The following is a 26,925-nucleotide window of genomic DNA, read 5'->3' on the forward strand; positions in this document are numbered from 1 at the left end:
AAGACAAGACAAAGACAAGACAAAGACAAGACAAAGACAAGACAAAGACAAGACAAAGACAAGACAAAGACAAGACAAAGACAAGACAAAGACAAGACAAAGACAAGACAAAGACAAGACAAAGACAAGACAAAGACAAGACAAAGACAAGACAAAGACAAGACAAAGACAAGACAAAGACAAGACAAAGACAAGACAAAGACAAGACAAAGACAAGACAAAGACAAGACAAAGACAAGACAAAGACAAGACAAAGACAACCCAAGTAACAATTTTCATGCTTGTTAGATTTATTTAATTCTTATAGCGGATTTATGACAGCAGTCACCATGGCTAGTTGCTCAGATTTATTAGCGATCTTATTGCTATCAATAAACCTCTAATAAATCTATTCGAAAAGCTTCAAACGTCAAATGCCGACTGGTCTTGTTAGCAGCTCTACGGTTGTAACGAAGAGCATAATAAGTCTAATTTTCAAAGCTTGATCAAAGCCATAATTTTGGGTCGTAATGTGGTCAAATGAATGACCCCAATAAGAATATTTACATTGCAAAGGGTTTATAACGGTGTTTAATAAGAGCAATATTTTTCTGATCGAAATCTATGATGGCCATATTGGAAATGGAGAACCATCCTCAAGTCAGTGAAATTTATCACTGGAATTTATGATTAGACGGTGTTTTCGCCGCAAAAAGACACATTTTAGGTAAAGGATATAAAAAACAAACATATCTGGGTGTAATATCAAGTACTTTAGCGAAGATTTACGTTATTGATATTATAATAATTTTAAATTCATTGCCCAAAACTATATTATTTTGCGGGCGCGTAGTGCTTAATCTCATTTTTGCACTAGCTTTCACCATGAAATCGAGCGCGCACCTCGTTTCCATGAAAGTACATTGGAGAAAAAACTTAAAAAAGTATTATTTTGTAGTCATCCTCATCATGATTTTCATCAACACTTTAGTTTGTTATTATTTGTTTGCAAGATTTTGTTTCTCTTTTTTCAAAGCAAATTTTTGACAGCTGCCGCAGCCAAATTCCCTTTTTTGCGGACGGCTTGAAACGGATTTTTATATACTCTTATAAGAGGTTTATAGTGGTAATCTAGAGAGGGCCACATGGACATATCTTACTCTTATAGTGGTCATCAGAAGGTAATCCTGTAGCAATGGGTTTTATTGTCAGTTCTTGTAATTCGATCTTGAAAACCATTTCTAGAGCGGAATAAAACTTGAAATGTTACTTGGGAAGACAAAGACAAGACAAAGACAAGACAAAGACAAGACAAAGACAAGACAAAGACAAGACAAAGACAAGACAAAGACAAGACAAAGACAAGACAAAGACAAGACAAAGACAAGACAAAGACAAGACAAAGACAAGAAAAAGACAAGACAAAGACAAGACAAAGACAAGACAAAGACAAGACAAAGACAAGACAAAGACAAGACAAAGACAAGACAAAGACAAGACAAAGACAAGACAAAGACAAGACAAAGACAAGACAAAGACAAGACAAAGACAAGACAAAGACAAGACAAAGACAAGACAAAGACAAGACAAAGACAAGACAAAGACAAGACAAAGACAAGACAAAGACAAGACAAAGACAAGACAAAGACAAGACAAAGACAAGACAAAGACAAGACAAAGACAAGACAAAGACAAGACAAAGACAAGACAAAGACAAGACAAAGACAAGACAAAGACAAGACAAAGACAAGACAAAGACAAGACAAAGACAAGACAAAGACAAGACAAAGACAAGACAAAGACAAGACAAAGACAAGACAAAGACAAGACAAAGACAAGACAAAGACAAGACAAAGACAAGACAAAGACAAGACAAAGACAAGACAAAGACAAGACAAAGACAAGACAAAGACAAGACAAAGACAAGACAAAGACAAGACAAAGACAAGACAAAGACAAGACAAAGACAAGACAAAGACAAGACAAAGACAAGACAAAGACAAGACAAAGACAAGACAAAGACAAGACAAAGACAAGACAAAGACAAGACAAAGACAAGACAAAGACAAGACAAAGACAAGACAAAGACAAGACAAAGACAAGACAAAGACAAGACAAAGACAAGACAAAGACAAGACAAAGACAAGACAAGGACAAGACAAAGACAAGACAAAGACAAGACAAAGACAAGACAAAGACAAGACAAAGACAAGACAAAGACAAGACAAAGACAAGACAAAGACAAGACAAAGACAAGACAAAGACAAGACAAAGACAAGACAAAGACAAGACAAAGACAAGACAAAGACAAGACAAAGACAAGACAAAGACAAGACAAAGACAAGACAAAGACAAGACAAAGACAAGACAAAGACAAGACAAAGACAAGACAAAGACAAGACAAAGACAAGACAAAGACAAGACAAAGACAAGACAAAGACAAGACAAAGACAAGACAAAGACAAGACAAAGACAAGACAAAGACAAGACAAAGACAAGACAAAGACAAGACAAAGACAAGACAAAGACAAGACAAAGACAAGACAAAGACAAGACAAAGACATAAAAGGTTTTCTTTGAAACCAGACTGAGAATTGTTTAAGAAATAGCTGAAAAACAGGTGAAATCTGTACTGTTATACGCTAGCGAAACATGGTGTGTATAAGTGGAGAACACAGCTACGTAATGGCGGAAACGAAATCTGTAAACAAGCATTAGAATGGAACCCAGCGAGACATCGCAGCAGAGGCAGGCCCAGAGGCTCATGGCGGCGAACCCTCAATAAAGGAATAAAATCGACCGAAATCTAACCTGGCAACAAGTTTAAGCGATAATTGGACATCGCTCGGGTTGGAGATCATTTAAGTCGGTCCTGTAGGGTGCATATGACCCATAAGAAAGGACCGAGACTTGAATCCTGCCGCTTTCAGTACGTTTAGTAGTTTTATAGCCGCCACCAGGGAGATTATAACTTTATTTACATATTTATTTATTTATTTTACAAAATGCTGTTCTGCTCTTCCTAAAAGTTGTTGCAGAGAATAGAAAATTCCCGTTTCAGTTTGACCGACTCAGGAACAACTAAAGGAGGATCGCGTTTAAACAGGTTTTCTTTTACCAGACACGCTCAGATTATTTCGACAACACCGCAACACTACCACTACTGGTAGTTCGAATACAGCTGAAATATCTTTCTAATTGTGTTTATTTTTCGATAATTATATCGTATTCCATCGGTGATTAATAGCTGTTCCATATCCCGCCATCCCCTGCATCGATGAATATTATTTTCCCCTAAACGGTATTAAACTGATTGATCCCATTTTCCCGAAATCGATGCCTTTCGGTCAATCAAAAACTGTTATGCATTACTACATCCGGGACCCAGTTTTCGCTGAAGTCTGAAGCCACCTTTCGATGTTGCATGTGAAAATTTGTTTTCCCCATTTCACGGTGAAACCAACAACGCTCTGCTGCTCGGCTGTGTGCCTGTGTGGGAAAAATTCCGATATCGTGAATCAAACTTTACCGCAGTTTCGCACGGATACGGAGTCCTTCCGCACCCTCCCCGTCCAGTCTTCCGTTCCGCCCAATGTAAACAGTTAGTTTTGCGGGGTGCAACTTTCCAGGGCTTTTGGGGGGTTTTGATGTTTCACTTACCAACTTGCTTGTGAGTTCAGTTCCAAGCGGATCGCAATGGGTGCGGATGTAACAAATAAGGATTAAGGATTATGGCGGATGAAAACTGTTCGAGATTTAGTGCACAATGGAAGAGATTAGTGACGACATAGTGAAAGGATTTTTTGGATTACCAGTGATTTTTGAAAAGAGGTTATAAGCAGTTTCAATTACAGTTGAAGGTAAACTAAAGGTGTGCTCAATTTGTTACAACGGGCTCCTTGCAGTTCATTGAAAACTGCTCCATTCCGACGACTGTTTCTGATTTTCTTTGAAGATTACTATCTTCTACGTAAGTTTGTACTGATTCACGAAACATGTTATGCTATTAAAAATAATTCCGATTTTCTTCTAACATGATTAGTATTGAACGACAACAAGTATATGATATAGACCGAAATTGTCACCATGTAGTAGGTTAATTTTAAAGGTCTGCTTAAAATGCAGTTAAAACTAGGAGTTAATTTTTTAAACCCTCGCATTACAGTGGCATCAATATTAGGCTGGAGTTTGTAGAAAATAGTAGTCCCAATTTTTCATTTAAATTCCTAATTTAGTGTAATGTTGATGAGGAAAACCCTAATTATTCCACCCAGCGGTGACGATGTCTCTCTCGATGCAATCTCGTTTGATTTCGACTCGCATGTTATCAAAAGTAATTTCTCACTTCCAGCGAAGTATGAACGTTCAATGTACCAATAATTGTGTGGTTTTATTCACCATTTTCATCATCACTTTCGAACGTAATGACCAATCGTCTTCTTCTTTTTATTCTTATTGGCATTACATCCCCACCAGTGGTGCAATTTATCAACAATGCCTGCTGAGTGTGATTCTTTTGTTTTGTATTTTTCTCTGCTCCTCTTTGCCTATGACGGTGCCTTTCAGTCGGAACGACAAAGCAGGAGTAGCTAAGCAAACTCGGTTTGCCAACAGCGGGCTGAAGCTGATGATCATTCGGCACAAATCTCCTGTCATTGTCTTTCAAGTGATAGTATTCACCCATGCATTTATATAGGGCCGTCGCATTCACACAGCAGCGAGTGAACTGAATAGATTGTCAGTGCAGGCTGCGTGTGCAATGAGAAGAGAGGTCTTTTGTTTACTTTATCTTTGATTGTTGCTGCTAACCATTTTCAGTTTTCACTGCTAGGAAGTGAGTGTGAAGAGGGAATGATATCAATATCCAACAAATTTCAGTCACTGTGATTGAGAATTCGCACCCCTGATCCCCACACTGGGACAGAGCCGCCTCGCAGCTAAGTGTTCATTAAGCACTTCCACAGTTATTAACTGCGAGGTTTCTAAGCCAGGTTACCATTTTTGCATTCGTATATCATGAGGCTAGCACGATGATACTTTTATGCCCAGGGAAGTCGAGACAATTTCCAATCCGAAAATTGCCTAGACCGGCACCGGGAATCGAACCCAACCACCCTCAACATGATCTTGCTTTGTAGCCGCGCGTCTTACCGCACAGCTAAAGGGGGCCCCTAAATGACCAACCGTGATGAAATTCAATAGTGATCAACTAAGGTTTTAAGGCACAGCTTCCCAAACTTTAGGTAATGCGACGACATAGCAATATTCCATATGCCTCGCGACGCACCTGAAAAATGCATTTCACCAAGTTGTATAAATATTAATTTAATCAGGATGTCATCTGTTTATGATTCTTTCGCATAAAAATTATTCATGTTAGGTTACAAGTAAAAATGCAAAAAAAATGACGAATGTAATGTAATTTTAGCGTTTTAATTTATTCCATGCAATGGAAATAAATATTTAAAAGAAAACGTGGTTTGAACTTGAAGTGTAGTTTCTGAAGAAAATCTAGTCAAAAAGGTCGGCATAAGCTGTAATAATTATTTGTTCAACGCAACCCATTAATGATCCGCTAGCAATCCCTTCCAAGCGTTGTAAAACATAATCTGCGTCTCAACTTATGGAACGTACACACGGTCAAGCAGTTTGACTAACAATGACTCCACCTCTCGTTTATTCAAACATCCATCAAGTTTCACCAACAGTGGCACGAACAATCAATTGATTCGACCAACAACATCACACACGAACGACCGAAGCTCCAACTTGAGCCCCAACCATAAAAAAATATATGGGGGTTTATACAACTTCACTACAAATGCTCAAACATGTTCGGGGAACCTTGACTCCACCCCCGACAACTCAAACCAAAATCAAACCGTTTTAATTTTTTTGCCTTTCTCGTACAGCAAAGTTGTACCGAAAGGCTATCATTTCACTCTGAAAACGAACTTTTTACAGGAACATCTGATGATAAGTTGATAAAGACACAAAAAAAAAAGTTTCTTATACCATTCGACTCAGTTTGATAAATCGAGGTGATGTCTGTGTGTGTGTATGTATGTGTGTGTGTATGTATGTGTGTGTGTATGTTTGTGTGTCTGTATGGTCACTTTTTCAACCTCAAAAACTCACACGATTTTCATGCACATAGACTCAACTGATTTGATCGCAACAAGTTGCATTCAGCAGAGCCACTCTTCTAATTAAATGCTATTTAATTTCATCAAGATTAATTAATGCGTTCGCAGCTGACAAGGAAAATGGTTTAGGCAGTTTTCCATTTTTTCCCATACAATTGGGACTACGAGCATTGAACAGCTACCATGCTATAATATAAATTACGTTTGCTCGATGGGTTAGAAACCTCGCTACGGCAATATCGGTAATGCTAACGCAACTAGCAAAGCTTTTCAAAGCTTACAATGTGGAACGTGTTGAACACGAAAACTAATCGACGAACAACGTACGCGCTTTTAAGTGTAGAGCCGACTCGATGATGTTTATTGCCATTATACTTTTATATTCTATATTGCATTCGCACCAACACAGTTGTAAGTTTCATCGTTGGCAACAGAAATTGCACTCGATAACGACACGATTAACTGCTGGTTCGTACGCTCGTGGCCATGGTGGTGTTTGCGTTTGTTTTGTGCCATACATTGGAAGGGGAAAAAGAGGGGTTTCATTGATGCTTCAACATGCTGTTTGGTTTGGGTGGTGTGGTATGATGGGTGGTGTGGAGTTATAGTGAAGTTTGGGTGATTTCAAGGGCAAATTTGAATGTAGTTTTCGTTTTATACATCTCATTATTTCCATATTATTCACCCGATTCTGTTTTTACACGGCCGTGTAAAAAAAATCCCATACAAAATGTTTGCAAAGTTGCTCCATTTTGCATGATTCGTCGAGAAATCATAACACTTTTTTACACGGATTTTCAAATTTTGAACTGAAAACTTTTTTTACACGGAACGCATCCCCCATGTAAAAAAAAGAATCGGGTGTATTATGTATGCGGTTTTGTTTGTCTTCTATTTACATTTAGGAATCGTTCAAAAATGGCATCGGGGCCTTGGCGAAGGGAAGTGGGGGTGTCGATCGACTTGATGGATCGATCGTCATAACTTGATTATAACATAATGTATTATGCTTATTTTACAGAAAAACAAAAATGCCAACATTTTTGGTAGATAGGAATTGGAAAAAACGAAGTTACCACCTTCAGTATATCTTGATTTAATCGAGAAAGGCATCGTCACCGCTAGGTGGATTAATTTGGGTTTTTCCACCCGAGTCGCCAACTGTCAAATGGTTCAAACAAAGCAGCAACTGAAGCGTTTTCTTGGGGGCGGAGTCAATGTTCGTCAAACTGCTTGACTGGTGTGTACGTTGCATTACGTACCAATAAAAGCTTGTGCTATGTTAAAGTCAATCGAGTAGCAGATCTTGCATGGGCTGTACCCTGCTATGTTCAACTACGTTTGATCCCACGTTGAATACAAATTGTTGTAAGATTGAGATTTACTATGTGAAAATTTGGTTAATGTTTTGACGTAAACTACGTCCAAGAGGATGGCTTGGAAACAGGGTATAAAACAATATTTTCCAAATTCGAGACCGTTACGAAATTATTATTATATTAACTTTAATTATTATTAATTATTATATTAACTTTTGAAAAGGACCAAAGTTACATTTTTTTCATGAATTAATTTGAATAGCGCAATCAACAGAACAATATGAAAGCTATTGATTGCAGTATTTAAATTAAATAATGAAAAAAATGTTACTTAGGTCCTTTTGAAAAGTTAAGCGAGATTTCAAAGGCTAAAAGTGGCTATACAGTCACTCTCAAAATTGAGCGTACACAAGGATTAGATGAATATATTGGAAAATTCCAAAGGAAATTTAATTGATGGCTCGGTTGTTTTTAATGCATTTCAATATTCATCCCTTCCTTTAATGTATGCGTACATAAAATGGTTGAAATTTTTTCTCTAAAGTTCATTTATTTGAAAATAATTTCAAAATACGCCTATTAGATGTGACAAAATTGAGCGTACAGTGATTTTTTTTCTATAAAATTTCTTATTATAAACACGATTAATGTATTTTAATATTGTTTTTTCATGATCTATATATATAAAAATCAATCTATGTATGTATGTTCGCTAACTACTTCTGAACCACTTGGCCGAATTCAACCAAATTTGGTACACACGTTCTCTATCCTCAGGGGAAGTTGACAAAGGGGGTGGGAGGGTCATTTAGAAAGGGGGGAGGGGTTTTGTTTAGAAAACGAACAATTATGTGTAACTTGCATCTCCTAGGGCCGATTTCAATCAAATTTTGTACACATATTCAATATAAGGAGACAACCATATGAGAGTGTAATCTTTGAAAGGGGGGAGGGGTCTGGAGGGAGGGTATGGTTCAGAAAACGGGTAATTCAGAGTAAATTCTGAACCCCTGCACCGATTTCAACCAAATTTGATACAAACATTCTCTACCTAAACAAAAGATAACAAAGCAGGTGGGGCGGTCATTGTAAAAAAAGGGAGGGTATGGGGAGGGTTGTCTTTATAAAACGAGCAATTCAGTGTAACTCCCAACCCCAGTACCCATATCAACCAAATTTTGTACACATATTCACTAAGAGTAGTCGATCATATGGAAGTGTAATTTGGTAAAGAGGGGAGGGGGCTGGGGGGAGGGGTATTGTTCAGAAAACAAGCAATTCAGTGTATCTTTTGAACCCCTGGACCGATTTCATCCAAATTTGGTACACACATTCTCTATCCTAAGGAGAAAATAACAAAGGGTGGTATGATCATTGGGAAAAAGGGATGGTAAGGGGGAAGGGTTGTATTTAGAAAAAGAGCAATTCAGAGTAACACCTAACTCCCAGGACCGATTTCAACCAAAATTGGTGTACACATTTTCTATCCCAAGGAGAAGATAACAAAGGAGGTGGGAGGGTCATTGGGGAAAAAGGGAAGTTATGGGGGAAGGGGTTGTCTTTAAAAAAAATGAGCAATTCAGTGTAACTCCCAGGATAAATTACAACCAGATTTGGTACACTTATTCTCTATTTTGTGAAGATGTTTATTGAAAAGGTAGAAGGGCCAAACAAATATATAAAAATAGATTGATACAAAGGAACAATTCTATGAGCGGTAGATCTACCTCTGTGGGTTTTGTGCTACAGCATTGGACATTTTAATTGAATAATTTACTTTTCAGTCCCTAGCAAAGCCGAATACATATAGCTATTAGCTATCTATATATCTCGGATACTTATTCAACGTATGTGACGTATGTGATTTTGTAAACAAAAATTTAAACGTTGATTTCTGCAATCTGATAGCACTCCCACGCAAACCATCGCCACATACAGGTAGGGGAGGTTTCGGCTACATGTTCGTTGTGTTGGTTTGCGTAGGAGTGCCATCATATTTGACAAATCGACGTATGCATCTTTGTTTACAAAATCACATACGTCCTTTGAATAAGTACCGAGATATATAAAACTCAATGTTTGTATGTTTGTGTGTATGCTCCAGCCTAACTTCTGAACCCATTATTGTATTGTTTAGTTATCGATCAATTTAACCATTTATCGAAATTATGGTTGCCCAGTGACAAGCAATGATTAATGTGTTTCCTTCTGGATGGTGAATGTGATCCCTTCTTTAAAATAGACGTTTGCCCGGAATAAGGCATCGGTGGATGTTTTTCCTTCTTTAGAAATAAACGTTTGCCCGGAATATGGCGATTATGGGTTTGCTCCTTCTTCAAAACCAGTCAATGTTTTCAAATGAAATCTGCCTTCTTCTGATCAAATGATGAAGTATCGATAAGAAAACGCAATTATCCTGTTGACCAATTGGTTTATTCATTTTCCGATTGTGAAAAAAAAACTGCGAATCAAACTGGCAATTCCGAGCAAGGCCGGGTACATAAAGCTAGTTATATTTATAATAGTAAACATCCGCTACTTAAACATTCAATGTTTTGAAATTAAATCATGTTTTGGTCAAAATGGCGAACAAGTGAGAGGTAAGAACAATGCTATTTAACAATTCAATGCTGCTGGGCAAAATAGATGCTTTAATTTGTATGTTTCACTGGCATCGTATCTTATATATGATAGAAAATCGAAATCGAGCAAGACATACGTTTATCTTGGGAAAATTCAGTCGGTAAATGATGAAAACAGATGTAAACATACAGAGAAAACGACAAATGTTGGGAATGGCATATTTCAAATTAAGTATAACTTTATTTAAAAGTCGATGTATAGGTAGCTTATAAGCTCAGGACACTCATTAATAATAATATTAATAATAGAGCAGCACACGGATACATTATAAGATGTCATTTTATATTTGAAGACTCAGTAACCGTAGGGACAAATTTGGTTGAATCATTTAAATTCACCAAGATATCATTAAATATGCCGCCGAACTCTTAAAAAAGTTTATTTTTACTCGCCACAAGGAAATCATCCAATTGTATCCCTTACCCAAGTAACAATCAGTTACCACAAATAGACATCATTGTCGAACTAACGTTTAATTAAAGTATTCGTAACTGAACAATATGTAGTATGGAATAACAAATTGGGCAAACATTGTTGACTTTTGTAACCAGCTTCTGTTCTGCTTTCAGCTTTGTATCTGAATTATACTTTTATAAACGTTACCGACTTATTTCTTTTTAAATCGAAATGTATATTGAACAACTAGCTAAATACAAACAACTTAAACCTGCAAAGTTTATGCTGTTCATCATGTTGCATATGTTTGAATAATTTGTTTTTGAAGCATCGAACAAACGTTTGAAAACTCTAATACAATCTACGCACGAGCATGAGCTTATTAAGAAGTCTAATAATTGACGTTATCAGTAAACATCATTGCTTCTGTATCCGATTTCAATTTTATTTATTTATATAATTTTGAAATGTTGAATAAACGTTTGACAATTCGGTATTGCAATAACAACAATGGCTTTGGTTAAACGTTGTACGGACGTTTATTCCACTCTACAAATAAATTTATTTTTAGCAGACTTATTCTTATTAAAACATTTTGCACCTTGCCATTCACTAGAGAATAAATTATTAGTTTTATACTTACTTCGGGAATGATAGAAGAAATCTGCAGAAAACATTTACCTCCATGATGGCAGATAGAAGGCAGCAGCTTCACAACTCACTAAATCAAACTATAAAATTAAGACGGATAATTCACTTTTCGGAATGACATTACACTATAACGTCATTGAACTCCTATTAAGCTTTTGTTCGACTGTTGGCAATTTTGTTAAGTAATCGCCAACAACCCCATTACCAATATTATTCAACGACGTTTGGTTTATATTTCTAATTCAGCTTGGTACTATCCAAGGTGACAAATATAGCTGATGGTAAACGAGAGGGCTGGGGATTCAAAGGTCGTTGGATCGATACCGGTATCCTGCTCATAATTTATTTTTCATCTTATTTCCAGTATGTTGAACAATGCCCTAATAAGCGTAACAATGTAATGAAATAAATGTATTTAGAAACGCATAATTAAAAAAGCCTAATCAGCAAGTTGCTGACTAGTTGAATTAACATTATGCCTGGTTTTTGAACACAGTTGATGAATAAATATTGTTATCTTCTATTTAAGTAAAGTTGAGGAGAGGTTGCTAGGTGTTGTTGAATAAATACTCCATTTTTGGGCGAACAATGCTGGAACAAATGTTGTCATGTATGATAGTATAATTTTTAATCAACGCTGGCTGAATAAATCTGACCATACTGATGTTTATTCAACTGGCAATTGTTACTTGGGTATGGTAACAGATCGTGGAGTTTAATCCAAAATTAATTATGAAATTACGATTTTAAGCTATATTTTCAATATTCAATCAGAAGTGCTCTACGGGGTTGAAAAGCTGATTTTATGTTCGGTACCTTAACATGCACCTTTTACTTTTAGAATTCGACTGTGAATGAGTGGATTCAATAATACTACTCTTAATGACAGACCTGAGACAATAATCGAGCTTTAAAACAAATTTAAGTTAAAGACATACTAAATTTGAATTATGTCATTCCCAACATTTGTCGTTTTCTCTGTATGTTTACATCTGTTTTCATCATTTACCGACTGAATTTTCCCAAGATAAACGTATGTCTTGCTCGATTTCGATTTTCTATCATATATAAGATACGATGCCAGTGAAACATACAAATTAAAGCATCTATTTTGCCCAGCAGCATTGAATTGTTAAATAGCAATGTTCTTACCTCTCACTTGTTCGTCATTTTGACCAAAACATGATTTAATTTCAAAACATTGAATGTTTAAGTAGCGGATGTTTACTATTATAAATATAACTAGCTTTATGTACCCGGCCTTGCTCGGAATTGCCAGTTTGATTCGCAGTTTTTTTTTCACAATCGGAAAATGAATAAACCAATTGGTCAACAGGATAATTGCGTTTTCTTATCGATACTTCATCATTTGATCAGAAGAAGGCAGATTTCATTTGAAAACATTGACTGGTTTTGAAGAAGGGAGCAAACCCATAATCGCCATATTCCGGGCAAACGTTTATTTCTAAAGAAGGAAAAACATCCACCGATGCCTTATTCCGGGCAAACGTCTATTTTTAAAGAAGGGATCACATTCACCATCCAGAAGGAAACACATTAATCATTGCTTGTCACTGGGCAACCATAATTTCGATAAATGGTTAAATTGATCGATAACTAAACAATACAATAATGGGTTCAGAAGTTAGGCTGGAGCATACACACAAACATACAAACATTGAGTTTTATATATCTCGGGTACTTATTCAAAGGACGTATGTGATTTTGTAAACAAAGATGCATACGTCGATTTGTCAAATATGATGGCACTCCTACGCAAACCAACACAACGAACATGTAGCCGAAACCTCCCCTACCTGTATGTGGCGATGGTTTGCGTGGAGTGCTATCAGATTGCAGAAATCAACGTTTAAATTTTTGTTTACAAAATCACATACGTCACATACGTTGAATAAGTATCCGAGATATATAGATAGCTAATAGCTATATGTATTCGGCTTTGCTAGGGACTGAAAAGTAAATTATTCAATTAAAATGTTCAATGCTGTAGCACAAAACCCACAGAGGTAGATCTACCGCTCATAGAATTGTTCCTTTGTATCAATCTATTTTTATATATTTGTTTGGCCCTTCTACCTTTTCAATAAACATCTTCCAAAAATAGAGAATAAGTGTACCAAATCTGGTTGTAATTTATCCTGGGAGTTACACTGAATTGCTCATTTTTTTAAAGACAACCCCTTCCCCATAACTTCCCTTTTTCCCCAATGACCCTCCCACCTCCTTTGTTATCTTCTCCTTGGGATAGAAAATGTGTACACCAATTTTGGTTGAAATCGGTCCTGGGAGTTAGGTGTTACACTGAATTGCTCTTTTCTAAATACAACCCTTCCCCTTACCATCCCTTTTTCCCAATGATCATACCACCCTTTGTTATTTTCTCCTTAGGATAGAGAATGTGTACCAAATTTGGATGAAATCGGTCCAGGGGTTCAAAAGATACACTGAATTGCTTGTTTTCTGAACAATACCCTCCCCAGCCCCTCCCTCTTTACCAAATTACACTTCCATATGATCGACTACTCTTAGTGAATATGTGTACAAAATTTGGTTGATATGGGTACTGGGGTTGGGAGTTACACTGAATTGCTCGTTTTATAAAGACAACCCCTCCCCCATACCCTCCTTTTTTTACAATGACCGCCCCACCTGCTTTGTTATCTTTTGTTTAGGGTAGAGAATGTTTGTATCAAATTTGGTTGAAATCGGTGCAGGGGTTCAGAATTTACTCTGAATTACCCGTTTTCTGAACCATACCCTCCCTCCAGACCCTCCCCTTTCAAAGATTACACTCTCATATGGTTGTCTCCTTATATTGAATATGTGTACAAAATTTGATTGAAATCGGCCCTAGGAGATGCAAGTTACACATAATTGTTCGTTTTCTAAACAAAACCCTCCCCTTTTCTAAATGACCTCCCACCCCTTTGTCAACTTCCCCTGAGGATAGAGAACGTGTGTACCAAATTTGGTTGAATTCGGCCAAGTGGTTCAGAAGTAGTTAGCGAACATACATACATAGATTGATTTTTATATATATAGATTAAGATTATAAATATAATCATGAAAAAATAACATTAAATTACATTATTCGCTTTTATAATAAGAAATTTTATAGAAAAAACATTCGCTGTACGCTCAATTTTGTCACATCTAATAGGCGTATTTTGAGATTATTTTCAAACAAATGAACTTTAGAGAAAAAATTTCAACCATTTCATGTGCGCATACATTGAAGGAAGGGATGAATATTAAAATGCATTAAAAACAACCGCGCCAACAATTAAATTTCATTTGGAATTTTCGAATATATTCATCTAATCCTTGCTGTACGCTCAATTTTGAGAGTGACTGTATATTTCGAATAATTTTCGAGATTTTCATATCAATCGATTCGGAAACTCTTCAGCAATTTGTCAAATCCATTGAAATGAATGATTATCAACTTTTAACTATATTAGAAATTGCAATTCTTTCCAAACCCGGTAAAAATTTCAGAACCAAGCAATCTCCCAACACGGACATCAGTATGGTCTTTTTGGCCCACCGCATCATTTTCTCTGTGCAAAAAAAGAATCGGGATTCGGGCGCGCGCGTCTGATATCAGTCTGATTATCCAACCTGTTCGGATGCTTTTTATGGGTCTGTCGCGAATTCTCAAGTTTCTCGGTAAAGTGTATCCCACTGTCGCGATTTTTCGATTGTACGACAATTCCCCGAATAACAATTCCCCGAATTCAATTTCCCCGAATGCAATTTCCCCGAATAACAATTCCCCGAATGTAACATTTCCCCGAATGTAACATTTCCCCGAACGTAACAATTCCCCGAATGTAACATTTCCCCAAATGCATCTCCCTTCTTTTTGAGTGAGGCACAAGGCGATGGGTATTAAGTAAGCCATGCGAGCAAAGTCGTATGATTGCCGATCCGGAGGTTGCGAGTTCGATTCTCGGTGTGGCCTAAGATGCTTCAGGGTGAGAAGCATTTTCGGCTCCTTGTGCACAGTGTATCCATTGTACTTGCTACACAAGACATTCATGCAACTGGCAGGTACCGGAAAGCTTGCGATAACTGTGGGAATGTCTTCTTGAAATGACCGCGTTTGTCCGGTATAAGATGACAGTAGGAGATAATTCCTTCTTCAGATGATAGCATCGTCCGGTATTAGGGGAAAGAAAGTGATAATGTCTTCCTCAAATGAACACATTTGCCCGGTATAAGGCAAAGAGGATAGATAGTCCCTTCTTTAAATGAACTCGTTTGTCTGGAATAAAGTGAAAAAATTAAACAACGCCTTCTTTAAATGATCGCGTCTGTCCGGTGTAATGAGTCCGCAATATAGCAAAAAGAGGAGATAATTCGTTTACTAAGCAAGTACCACGCTTGCCAGGCATAATACATGATTGATATGAAGCAATTTTATGTTTCAAAATTGCTGTTATATTACACCACACTTATCTAAGAAAATGCTTATTTGTTTAATATAACATTCTGAAAAAACGGCATTCTTCCAAAGGTCATTCTGAAAAAGGTAGAATCCAAAAGTCACACCGCGAAAGTTACAGACCGCCTATCGCAATGTTGAGAAATTGAATTCGACAAAATGTTTTTCGGTGAAATATAATACATTTAATACATATTGCGTAATAGGGGATCTTATATATTTTTTCCTTATTATGGCCAAATTCGCCTGCATCAAAATAAGAGATCAGATTAGTCCTTATTCTCATTCTCAATTCATTCATCTTTGCATTATTTCTAGCTAACGCCTATTTTTGAAGGAACACATCTACCGTTTTCTTACTTTGTAAAACTGCCTTCTTTTAAAGAATGCATCACATCCCCCATTATCCCCCATATTCAGGACAGATACAGGTTATAAAAGAACGAATAATAACATTCATTATCTGGTGAAACACCCACTGAAGAAGGGACACATTTATCATTGCATTGTTCCGAGCAGATGCATTCTTTTTAAAGAAGGAATCACATTCACCATTGCCTCTTTCCGGGCAAACGCATTATTTTTGTTTACAAGGATTCACATCCACCATTGCCTTATATATTTGAAGAAGGTATATGCAGGACAGGAGTATGATTCCGAAGATAGGAAAATATTTACCAATAGGCTTTCGGTCAGAATTGCAGTTTGATTACTATTTTAGAAAAAAACTACCTTAGAGAACACTGTACTCTGATATCTTTATAATTCAACAACACATCTTGGAGGATCAAGAACTACAAATACTACCAAAGGCTATTCAGCTATAAGGCTTTCCAATAAGACACTCTTGAATGTATCTTTGAACACTGCTTTTTCGGCCGCATACAGTCGATTGCGAAGATGTGTTTGCAGGTATTTTATTTTCGGGGAATTGTTCCATTCGGGGAAATGTTACATTCGGGGAATTGTTACATTCGGGGAAATTGCATTCGGGGAAATTGCATTCGGGGAATTGGTTTTCGGGGAATTGTCGTACAATCCGATTTTTCCTCCCGGTAGCATGGGAGACACTGTAGCCAATCCGTCTGCAACAAAAGTGCAGAAGAGCGCAGCCACCGGTAATGCAAGCAACGCCGCAAAAAGTTGCTGTCCAACAATATGTATGCCATGTTGAAGGACAATGATGGCGACAATCATCTGGCGAACAGAAAGCATAAGCAGCAGCATTCGCTGAGCATAGAACATCCGGAGCGGGAGGAGAAGTGCCTGTCGATTTTGGTAAATGGCGTCTGACCTTATGAGTATGGAGATGTTGCCAGAACGGGAAGCGCATTTCAAATGTGTGATTGAGTTCATGGATATCCAAAGAATGAGTATAACACTTATAACATTGCAGATACGATACCACTGAAAGCAATTCTCCACGGCCTCGATGTCATCAACGTAGAAGAACTGAAGGTAGTAACTGTTGGAAGGCGGACTCAAACCCGTGAGTATCTTCAAGATCGCCAGGCATGATAAAGACCGGAATTACCGTGGCCAGTTATTCCTGGTTGACCTGCAACAACGGTCGAGTGGTGGAGTAGCAAAAGTACAAACCGATACATCGATACATGTGCCGCATTGCTTGTATTGTTACTAGTTTGGACTCAGTACGAGGAACTGGCACATGGTCCCGCGGTGCTACAAATGCGGTGAAAAGCACCCCACGCAAGCATGTGAAAGGATGGGTGAAGCAGATCTCAAGTGCGCAAACTGTGGGGAACAACATCGTGGCACCACCAGGAATGTCCGAAGCGAGCTAGATTCGCAGGAGGGCATCTACTCCCAGGCGATCTATGACGGCTCTCCCACCGCTTCAACTTCAACAACGATTGGCAGCTAATTTCCTCGAGGAAAGAAATAGACGTGTCATCACCAAAACGCACCAAAAACCGATGGTGAACGTCAACGTTCTGGACTTTTGCATCGTGAGATTCGTGATCATCGCTCTTCGCTACAACATAAACTGTCGCATGCTGCCACTATCACGTTCATTGCGGCGTACTGTCCAACTCAAGGCAAAACCGATGGAACATCGGCCGTTTTTCGGAGGGACATCGTCAAGCTAACGCGACAACGGCGCCAATATGGAGGAAGGCCACTACACGATCCTGAGCCCGGATTCCCCACTCGGCTGAGTCGGTCCGGCAGTCGACTTGCATGCATCACGAACATGATTGACCATATCTCGCAGCCGGGCATCTACCAGGCTCGGGTCATTATCATTATCCAGTGGTGGTGCAAGTGGGCGATCATTCGGCATCAACAGTCCCGGTGAAACTATCATCGAGTCGGTTCTTAAAGTACGTGGACGACAACATCGACTACCAGTGACATCCGGCTGCACTTGAGGAAATAGACGAGGAGCTCCATGAGATTTGATTGGTCTGTGAAATATCACTCACGGGTAGTAGCAACGCCATGGGCTGCCTGCGTTTAAGATACTTTGCAATAGCATGACAAAAATTATCCAGGCCAGAATCAGAATAAATCAGGCTCAGAAATAGTGATTTTGTCCGATAAGATCCGCGCTCTTACAGCAAGGCGTTCTGGACAATTATCAAAATTGACCTTTTTTGTCAAAAAATTGAACCTCGTTTTATTATCTCAGTCGATTCTTTCGCTTATTCAAGGTCAACTTTCCAAATGAACTCATAGTTTTCAAAGCCTCTAACTATTTTTAAAATCAAAACAAGAACCGAAAAAGTGCTGCACGTGAGAACCGGTCTGAAAAATTCACCCGATGTTCGTTCAAAATCGGACCAATCTTACAAAACAGCACTTTTTCGATTTATGTTTTAAATCTTAAAAATTCTTGGAGTCGTCAAAAAATATGGGTTCTTTGGGAAAGTTGACCTTGAATAAGCCAAAGAATCAATTAAGTTTTAACTGGAATTTTGAAATAAAAAGCCTCGGTTTATTCCACCTTTGATCCCATTAGACAACAATGACTCTAAGGATCGCTTGATAACTCCTGTAGAGGTTGCCAAAATAGGTCATAACTTCGATCTTGGACAGAACAGCAGCGAAGCCGAAGTCAACGAGCTTGCTAACAGACCGCATTGTGCTCTTGTTGCCGTACACTAATTACGTAAGCAATTTTTCTGGCTTCTGGGTGGAGGGGGTGCACCCATGTAAGATTTTCCCATACAAATCATTTTTTATTTATATGGAGCGTAAGAAAATGGCAGAACCCCACTTATGATCTTTGCTTGGACCCGTGCCTTCGTTTTACTTTGGACCCGTTTGCGGAAGTAAAATTCCGACAAGCGGTGGTTATCCTGCAGGGACACCGTTCTGGGAAAAACCTCTTAGAAGGTCACGTTTGCACGCTCAGCAATGAGTATTAATAAAAACAAGAGGAAGGAGGAGTCTCTGAATTTTCCACTTCCTTCGAAGAAACAAGGTTTCAAAACCGTCCTGCCAAAGCGCGGAAGATATTCCTAGCTTAAAAAATAATTCTTCTGCTATCGAACTGAGTAATCAGTTCGATTTGATTCATGACGAAATTCAGCAAAACGAATCTACCTCTAGCCCAGGTGAAGCTGCAAAGGATTCCGCCAATTGTGGTATATGTTGCCGAGTTTTCTGTCTTTAGGAATGAGATTTTGAATAACCTTCAGGGGATCAAGGTTTCATTCCAGATTGCCAGGAAGGGTGACTGTCGTGTTTTGTCGGGATCCTTTGACGATCGCAAACGTCTTCTTCAGTATTTAATTGAGAAACGGCATACATTTTTAACGTACGATGACAAAACTGAACGATTGATCAAAGTCGTCTTGAAAGGTCTCCCCAGTGATGATAAATCACTGGATGAGATTAAAATTTGAATTTCTCAAGCAAGAACACAATATTGTTTATTGTTATTGTGTTTATGTCAAGTCAAATTTAACCAGTGTAAGTAACTACAAATACTCGCGACCGTGATTTTTACTCCCGAACAAAATACTGCCCTGCTTTTTGTCTTTGCTCTGCCCGTACTCGCGAACAAAGCAAGCGTCAGGAAAATGCAGGCAGCAGGATCGCGCGAGTGTGGATTTTTCGGTAGGCCCAATTACACCCTTTTTTCTTACTCGTGAAACGAGTATTTCCTCCACTGCCTGTGAGAGAAGATTCCAATAAATTTAAATGTGCCAATTGTGGGGCAATCATAAATCAAATTTCTGGGAATGCCCTTCACGCAAACAAGTTTTGAATTCCCGTGCATAATTGCCGGATAAACATTTCAAACGCTCAAATTCCGCAATCATTTGCCGGCTGAGCAATTCATACCCACCACAACCAACGAAAAAATGTTGCTCCTACCTCTCACTGGGTAGCCAACAGTTCGTCGAATTTTAATTTTTCAAACATGCCTACCTATGAGTCTGCTCCATTTGGCTCGGTCCATGGCTACACTTCGCCAACCACGCAGTCTATGGAGGGTCCGCAAGTCATCTTCCACCTGATCGATCCACCTTGCCCGCTGCGCACCTCGCCTTCTTGTGCCCGTCGAATCGTTGTCGAGAACCATTTTTACCGGGTTACTGTCCAACATTCTGGCTACGTGCCCGGCCCACCGCAGTCGTCCGATTTTCGCGGTGTGAACGATGGATGGTTCTCCCAGCAGCTGATGCAACTCGTGGTTCATTCGCCTCCTCCACGTACCATCCGCCATCTGCACCCCACTATAGATGGTACGCAGCACTTTCCTTTCGAAAACTCCAAATGCGCGTTGGTCCTCCACGAGCATCGTCCAGGTCTCGTGTCCGTAGAGGACTACCGGTCTAATGAGCGTTTTGTAGATTGTCAGTTTGGTACGGCGGCGAACTCTATTCGATCGGAGCGTCTTGCGGAGTCCAAAGTACGTACGATTTCCAGCCACTATGCGTCTCCGAATTTCTCTGCTGGTATCATTTTCGGAAGTCACCAGTGAGCCGAAGTACACAAATTCTTCTACCACCTCGATTTCGTCACCACCGATGCAAACTCGCGGTGGCTGACTCACATTGTCTTCTCTTGAACCTCTTCCTATCATGTACTTCGTCTACGACGTGTTGATGACTAGTTCGATCCGCTTGGCTTCCCTCTTCAGTCTGATGTAGGCTTCCTCCATCTTCTCAAAGTTACGTGCCATAAAATCTATGTCGTCGGCAAAGCCAAATAGCTGAACGGACTTATTGAAAATTGTACCACTCGTGTTAATCCCTGCTCTTCGTATTACCCCTTCCAAAGCGATGTTGAATAGCAGACACGAAAGACCATATCCTTGCCGTAGCTCTCTGTGGGTTTCGAAGGGACTCGAGAATGCCCCTGAAACTCGAACTACGCACATCACCCGATCCATCGTCGCCTTGATCAGCCGTGTCAGTTTATCTGGAAATCCGTGGGCACGTTGTATTCGCGGCATTTCTGCAGTACTTGGCGAATGACGAACAACTGGTCCGTGGTGGAGCGTTCGCCCATAAAACCCGCCTGTTACTGCCCCACAAACTCCCTTGCAATTAGTGCTAGTCGACAGCATAAAATTAGGGAGAGTACCTTGTAGGCGGCGTTCAGCAATGTGATTGCGCGGTAGTTGCTACAATCCAGCTTATCGCCCTTTTTGTAGATGGGACACACGACACCTTTCATCCACTCCTGCGACCGAACCTCATCCTCCCAAGCCTTGGTAATCACCCAGTGCAGCGCTCTAGCCAGTGCCTCACCACCGTGTTTAAACAGCTCTCCTGGTAGTTGATCAACTGCAGGGGCTTTGTTGTTTTTCAGCCGGCCAATCTCCTCCTGGATTTCCTGGAGATCCGGAGCCGGTAAAATAATGTCCTGCGCGCGTTCTCCCAGGTCCATCACCATACCGCCATCTTCGTCTGCCACATCGCCATTCAGGTGCTCTTCGTAGTGCTGCCGCCACCTTTGGATCCGTTTATGTCCTTACACATATTAGGCTGTGGCACTCTTCATCAAAAGAGATCCAAATTATGTTATTTACCGACATGATCATCTTGACAGCGCCTGTGGTGGGGTCACCATTGTCATTAATAGACGTATCAAACATAAATTATATTCTTCGTTTGAAACCAAAGTTTTCGAAACCTTGGGAGTTTCTGTTGAAACAAATTTTGGACAATTCTCTTTTATTGCAGCTTACTTGCCTTTCCAGTGCAATGGGCAGCAAAGGAATTTGTTGAAAGCTGATCTTCAAATTCTAGCTCGCAACAAATCCAAATTTTTCATAATCGGTGACTTCAATGCCAATATTATACTTTTCAATATCCTAATGGCCCAGCTTGTTTTTCATCCACTCGAAATCTTTCGACAATTGATTTGGTTTTAACTGATTCAAGTCAGCCGTGTGGCCAATTGGTAACTCATGCTGACTTTGACTCGGTTGTAGGACAAAAGGTCGAAGATCAAAAGGTCGAAGGTCAAAAGGTCGAAGGGTCAAAAGGTCGAAGGGACAAAAGGTCGAAATAAAAAATCTGAGTCAAAAGGTCGAACGGACAAAAGGTCGAAACAAAAATCTGAGCCAAAAGGTCGCAGGACAAAACGTCGAAGGTCAAAAGGTCGAAGGTCAAAAGGTCGAAAGGACAAAAGGTCGAAAGGTCAAAAGGTCGAAATAAAAAACAAACTGAACCAAAAGGTCGAAGGTCAAAAGGTTGAAAGGACAAACGGTCGAAAGGTCAAAAGGTCGAAGGGACAAAAGGTAAAAAAAATCTAAGTCAAAAGGTCGAAGGACAAAAGGTCGAAAGTAAAAACGTCGAAGGACAAAAGGTCGAAAGTAAAAAAGTCAAAGCACAAAAGTTCTAAAAAACAAAAGATATACATTGTGGGTGTTGGACAAAAATAGAAGGCCAAAAAGTCGAAAATCAAAAACTCGAGGGTTGAAAAAATTAGGCAAAACGTCGAGTGTTAATCAACCATTATTTTGCTCATTTATGTTTTACCTGATAATATTTCATTGTTGAATTGTTTCCTTGTTTTAGTCATAGGTCGTTCTTTCGAGATTCACATATTTATATTTATTTGTGTTTCACCTGATTCCCTTCTTTCAATCAAAGGCTTGTCATTCGAGTTTCGCACATTGATAATTATTTGCGTTTAACCTTATTTTCATTCTTTTATTCATAATCTTTTCTTTCGAGTTTAGCATTTTTATACCGCAAATGAAATACCAAAAACACTTGAAAACATTTCATTCCACAATTTTCCTTTTGTTAAGTCATAGAGGTGTATTGTCAAATCAATATTTTTACCAAAGTATTGCTAGGCTTAATTAATTTTAATTGTAGTTCCTGAAAATAGTTCTTCACTCATTTTCATCAAAATTATAATACAAAATATATCATTTTAGCTTAACATAGCATCTTCTCTTGACATTTTTATGTTCTCTTTTATTTTTATGTGTTCAAAAAATGATACGTTTTTGTTCACAAAATTTGTTTTTAAGTAACTAGAAACGGATATACATTATACATTTATTTTTATTATTAGAAATCGTTACGTTACGCTGTAAAGTTGGGAGGGATATGGAATTGCCAAAATTTGCGTCAGGGAAGATCCACTAATTACGTAACACAAAAATTGGGAATTTTCAAACCCTCCCTCCCCCCTATGTCTCACTTTTTATAAGAAACATCTAGAAATTTGGTATGCTTCGTCATACTTCGCTCAACTTTTATAGACGCTCCCTTACGTGATTTGTGAACGTTTGTGTGTTTCATTTTGAAGTCAACTAGTAACCCTCTAATGCCCAAGACCGCCGTCAGACGGGAAACTTTAAATTTTTTTTTAAATTTAAAATTGCTCAGATTTCAAAATTGATTTTTTGACCTGTTTTTCATTATTATTTTTTCGACCCTGTTTTCCTTCGACCTTTTGTTATTTCGACCTTTTGCCCTTTCAATTTTTTGAGATTCGACCTTTTTCTTCTCTTTAATTTTTTTGACTTTCGAGCTTTTGACCTTTGACTTTTTGTCCTTTCGACATTTTATTTTTTCGACCTTTTGTTTTCGACTATTTATTCTTTCGACCTTTTGTCATTTCGACCTTTTATCCCTTCGGCCTTTTATCCTTTCGACCTTTTGTTTTTTACTATGTCTGAAACTTGATTATGCATATGTACAACATGTGATAGATTTAGTTCGGAAAAGGTATTGGAGGGTAACCGCCCCTTCGGTGGGGTTTGATCCCACGACCCCAGTTCGCATGACAGGTGCTTTCCCTACTAAGCTACGAAGGACCTCCGTCGTCCACCGCAGCTTAGCGGGTACTGATGAAACCAAATTCCCAGCACCAGGTACCAGCCGATCTCTCGCAATACATTTTCAGAACTAACTCTCTCAAATGTATTTTTGTACACAATGTCAACCAAGTAGGATGAGTGATCGGCTGGTACCTGGTGCTGGGAATTTGGTTTCATCAGTACCCGCTAAGCTGCGGTGGACGACGGAGGTCCTTCGTAGCTTAGTAGGGAAAGCACCTGTCATGCGAACTGGGGTCGTGGGATCAAACCCCACCGAAGGGGCGGTTACCCTCCAATACCTTTTCCGAACTAAATCTATCACATGTTGTACATATGCATAATCAAGTTTCAGACATAGTAATTAATTTCCACTCCGGGTGGCTTAATACCCGGCATATAGGCAATTAACTTTGAATGTACTTTTGTTTTTGACATTTTTTCCTTTCGACCGTTTGTCCTTTCGACCTTTTGTCCTTTCCACCTTTTGTCTCTTCGAGCTTTTGTCCCTTCGAGCTTTTGTCCCTTCGACCTTTTGCCCTTTCGACCTTTTGTCCTTTCGGCCTTTTGTCCTTTCGACCTTTTGTCCTCTCGACATTTTGTCCTTTCGACCTTTTGTCCTTTCGACCTTTTGTCTTTCGACTTTTTGTCCATAACCCGGTATAGGCAGTACCAATGAATAATTAGCAAATAAAATTAGTTAAACAAAACTGGTCGCAGTGCTTAGCCTTGCGGTAAAACCCGCGGCTACAAAACAAGACCCTACAGAGGGTGGCTAGGTTCGATTCCCGGTGCCGGTCTAGGCAATTTTCGGATTGGAAATTGTCTCGACTTGCCTGGGCATGAAAATATCATCGTGTTAGCTTTATGATATACGAATGCAAAAATGGTAATCTGGCTTAGAAACCTCGCAGTTAATAACTATGGAAGTGCCTAATGAACACTCTGGGCTCTGTCCCAGTGTGGGGAGGTAATTCCAATAAGAAGAAGGTCGCCGTGGCACACCCGAACAGGAAAGAAAAAAGTTGCAACATGTCTAAAACATGTTTAGAATTAAAAACTACATTTTTTTCTTGAAAAATTAGATTGATCTACAGATTCCTAGCGATTGGATCATCGTTCATTACCTGGATTTTCAGCTAAGAGTGCAGACAGATTCTGGAGGAGAAGGACGCAGCGCGGGCGGTCGCGCTGCAGCAAGGTACCCGGCAGAACGTGGAACGTTATAGACGGAAGCAAAGACAGCAGACCCGCCTTTTTCAGGAGAAGAAACGCCGCCTGGAAGAAGCGGAGTGCGAGGAGATGGAACAGCTGTGCCGTTCTCAAGAAACACGCAAGTTCTATCAGAAGCTCAACGCATCCCGCAAAGGCTTCGTGCCGCGAGCCGAAATGTGCCGGGATAAGGATGGGAGCATCTTGACGGACGAACGTGTGGTGATCGAAAGGTGGAAGCAGCACTACGAGGAACATCTGAATGGCGCTGAGAGTACAGGCAGTGAAAGTCAAGGCAGCGGAGGAGATGACTACGTCAGTTCAGCGGACGATGGAAGCCAACCAGCCCCCACCTTGAGGGAAGTTAAGGATGCCATCCAACAGCTAAAGACCAATAAAGCAGCTGGTAAGGATGGTATCGGAGCTGAGCTCATCAAGATAGGCCCGGAAAAGCTGGCTACTTGCCTACACAAACTGATAGTCAGAATCTGGGAAACCGAACAGCTACCGGAGGAGTGGAAGGAAGGGGTTGTATGCCCCATCTACAAGCAAGGCGACAAACTGGACCCAAGTAGCACAAGCAACATCTTCCCAAATGCACCTTGTTTCTATTAAGTTACATTGAAGGCATTGGAAAACATCAAAGCACGAAAAAGTTGCATCAAGATGTCAAAAACGTTCGAATTGTGATCAATGTTTCATTAAAATTGCAATGCAGTATGTGTTTGACATTTGGAAACAAACAAACCAAGAATACTGCACTTCATGTTGCAAACACGAAACAAAATCATTAAGTTGCATATTTTTTACCATGTAACTTCAATGCGTCTTTCAAAATTTAATTGTTTGTTTAAATTAAATTGCAGATAAGTTGAATGTGTCTTCATGTTTAATTTAGCATCGTTCAACGTTTTGACAACTCACATTTTTTTCCTGTGATGGTGCAATCAAGTAACATGAAACCCGAGTACAAAACTTCATAATCGTATGGTTTTTATTGTGAGTCAACATGCAGTCCCTTCGAAGTGTTTAATGGTGTTGTGGTAGAGTGTAGGACTTTCAATAACAAGATCCATGAATGGAATCCAGTTTTATATTTTTATTTTATTTTTTTTCCCTGTAGTATTTTGCAACATTATTGTAATTTTACTGCAATCGAAGGATGTTTCCGTAGGCTCCACCTCTTGCGCTTTTTAGATTGCAAGAGAGTAATATTTGATGGCACATACGCAAAGATTGTTTCTTTCCGAATAGTTGCAACACAGTGAAATGTTCAGTAGTGAAACAATTTGTGCTGCTTGGGGAGTGTGAGAACTTTCGAGCGATCACCATCCTTAATGCCGCCTACAAAGTGATATCCCAGATCATCTTCCGTCGTCTGTCACCATTAGTGAACGAGTTCGTGGGAAGTTATCAAGCCGGCTTCGTTGACGGCCGCTCGACAACGGACCAGATCTTTACTGTACGGCAAATCCTTCAAAAATGCCGTGAATACCAGGTCCCAACGCACCATCTGTTCGTTGATTTCAAGGCGGCATACGACAGTATAGACCGCGTAGAGCTACGGAAAATTATGGACGAGAACAGCTTCCCCAGGAAGCTTACCAGACTGATCAAAGCAACGGTGGATGGTGTGCAAAACTGTGTGAAGATTTCAGGCGAACACTCCAGTTCGTTCGAATCGCGCCGGGGACTAAGACAAGGTGATGGACTTTCGTGCCTGTTGTTCAACATTGTGCTAGAAGGTGTCATGCGGAGAGCCGGGTGTAACAGCCGGGGTACGATTTTCAACAGATCCAGTCAATTTATTTGCTTCGCGGATGACATGGACAAGGTCGGCCGAACATTTGC

General features: G+C 39.4%; 1 protein-coding gene across 6 annotated transcripts in view; it reads left to right on the forward strand.

Annotated features, from left to right (window-relative positions):
• LOC134216565 (coiled-coil domain-containing protein 170) overlaps positions 1-26,925 on the forward strand; it is a 74,924-nt gene that overhangs the window by 11,412 nt on the left and 36,587 nt on the right. The window contains exon 1 of one of the 6 annotated variants that reach the window (XM_062695427.1): positions 3,673-3,839. The exons of the other annotated variants lie outside the window; for them this stretch is intronic. The gene's annotated coding sequence lies outside the window, so the exon portion shown is untranslated. Of the gene's footprint in view, positions 1-3,672; positions 3,840-26,925 lie in introns of those variants that run through there. 6 annotated transcript variants of the gene reach the window in all.

The sequence above is a fragment of the Armigeres subalbatus genome, chromosome 2 (assembly GCF_024139115.2).
Source record: "Armigeres subalbatus isolate Guangzhou_Male chromosome 2, GZ_Asu_2, whole genome shotgun sequence".
Taxonomy (NCBI): domain Eukaryota; kingdom Metazoa; phylum Arthropoda; class Insecta; order Diptera; family Culicidae; genus Armigeres; species Armigeres subalbatus.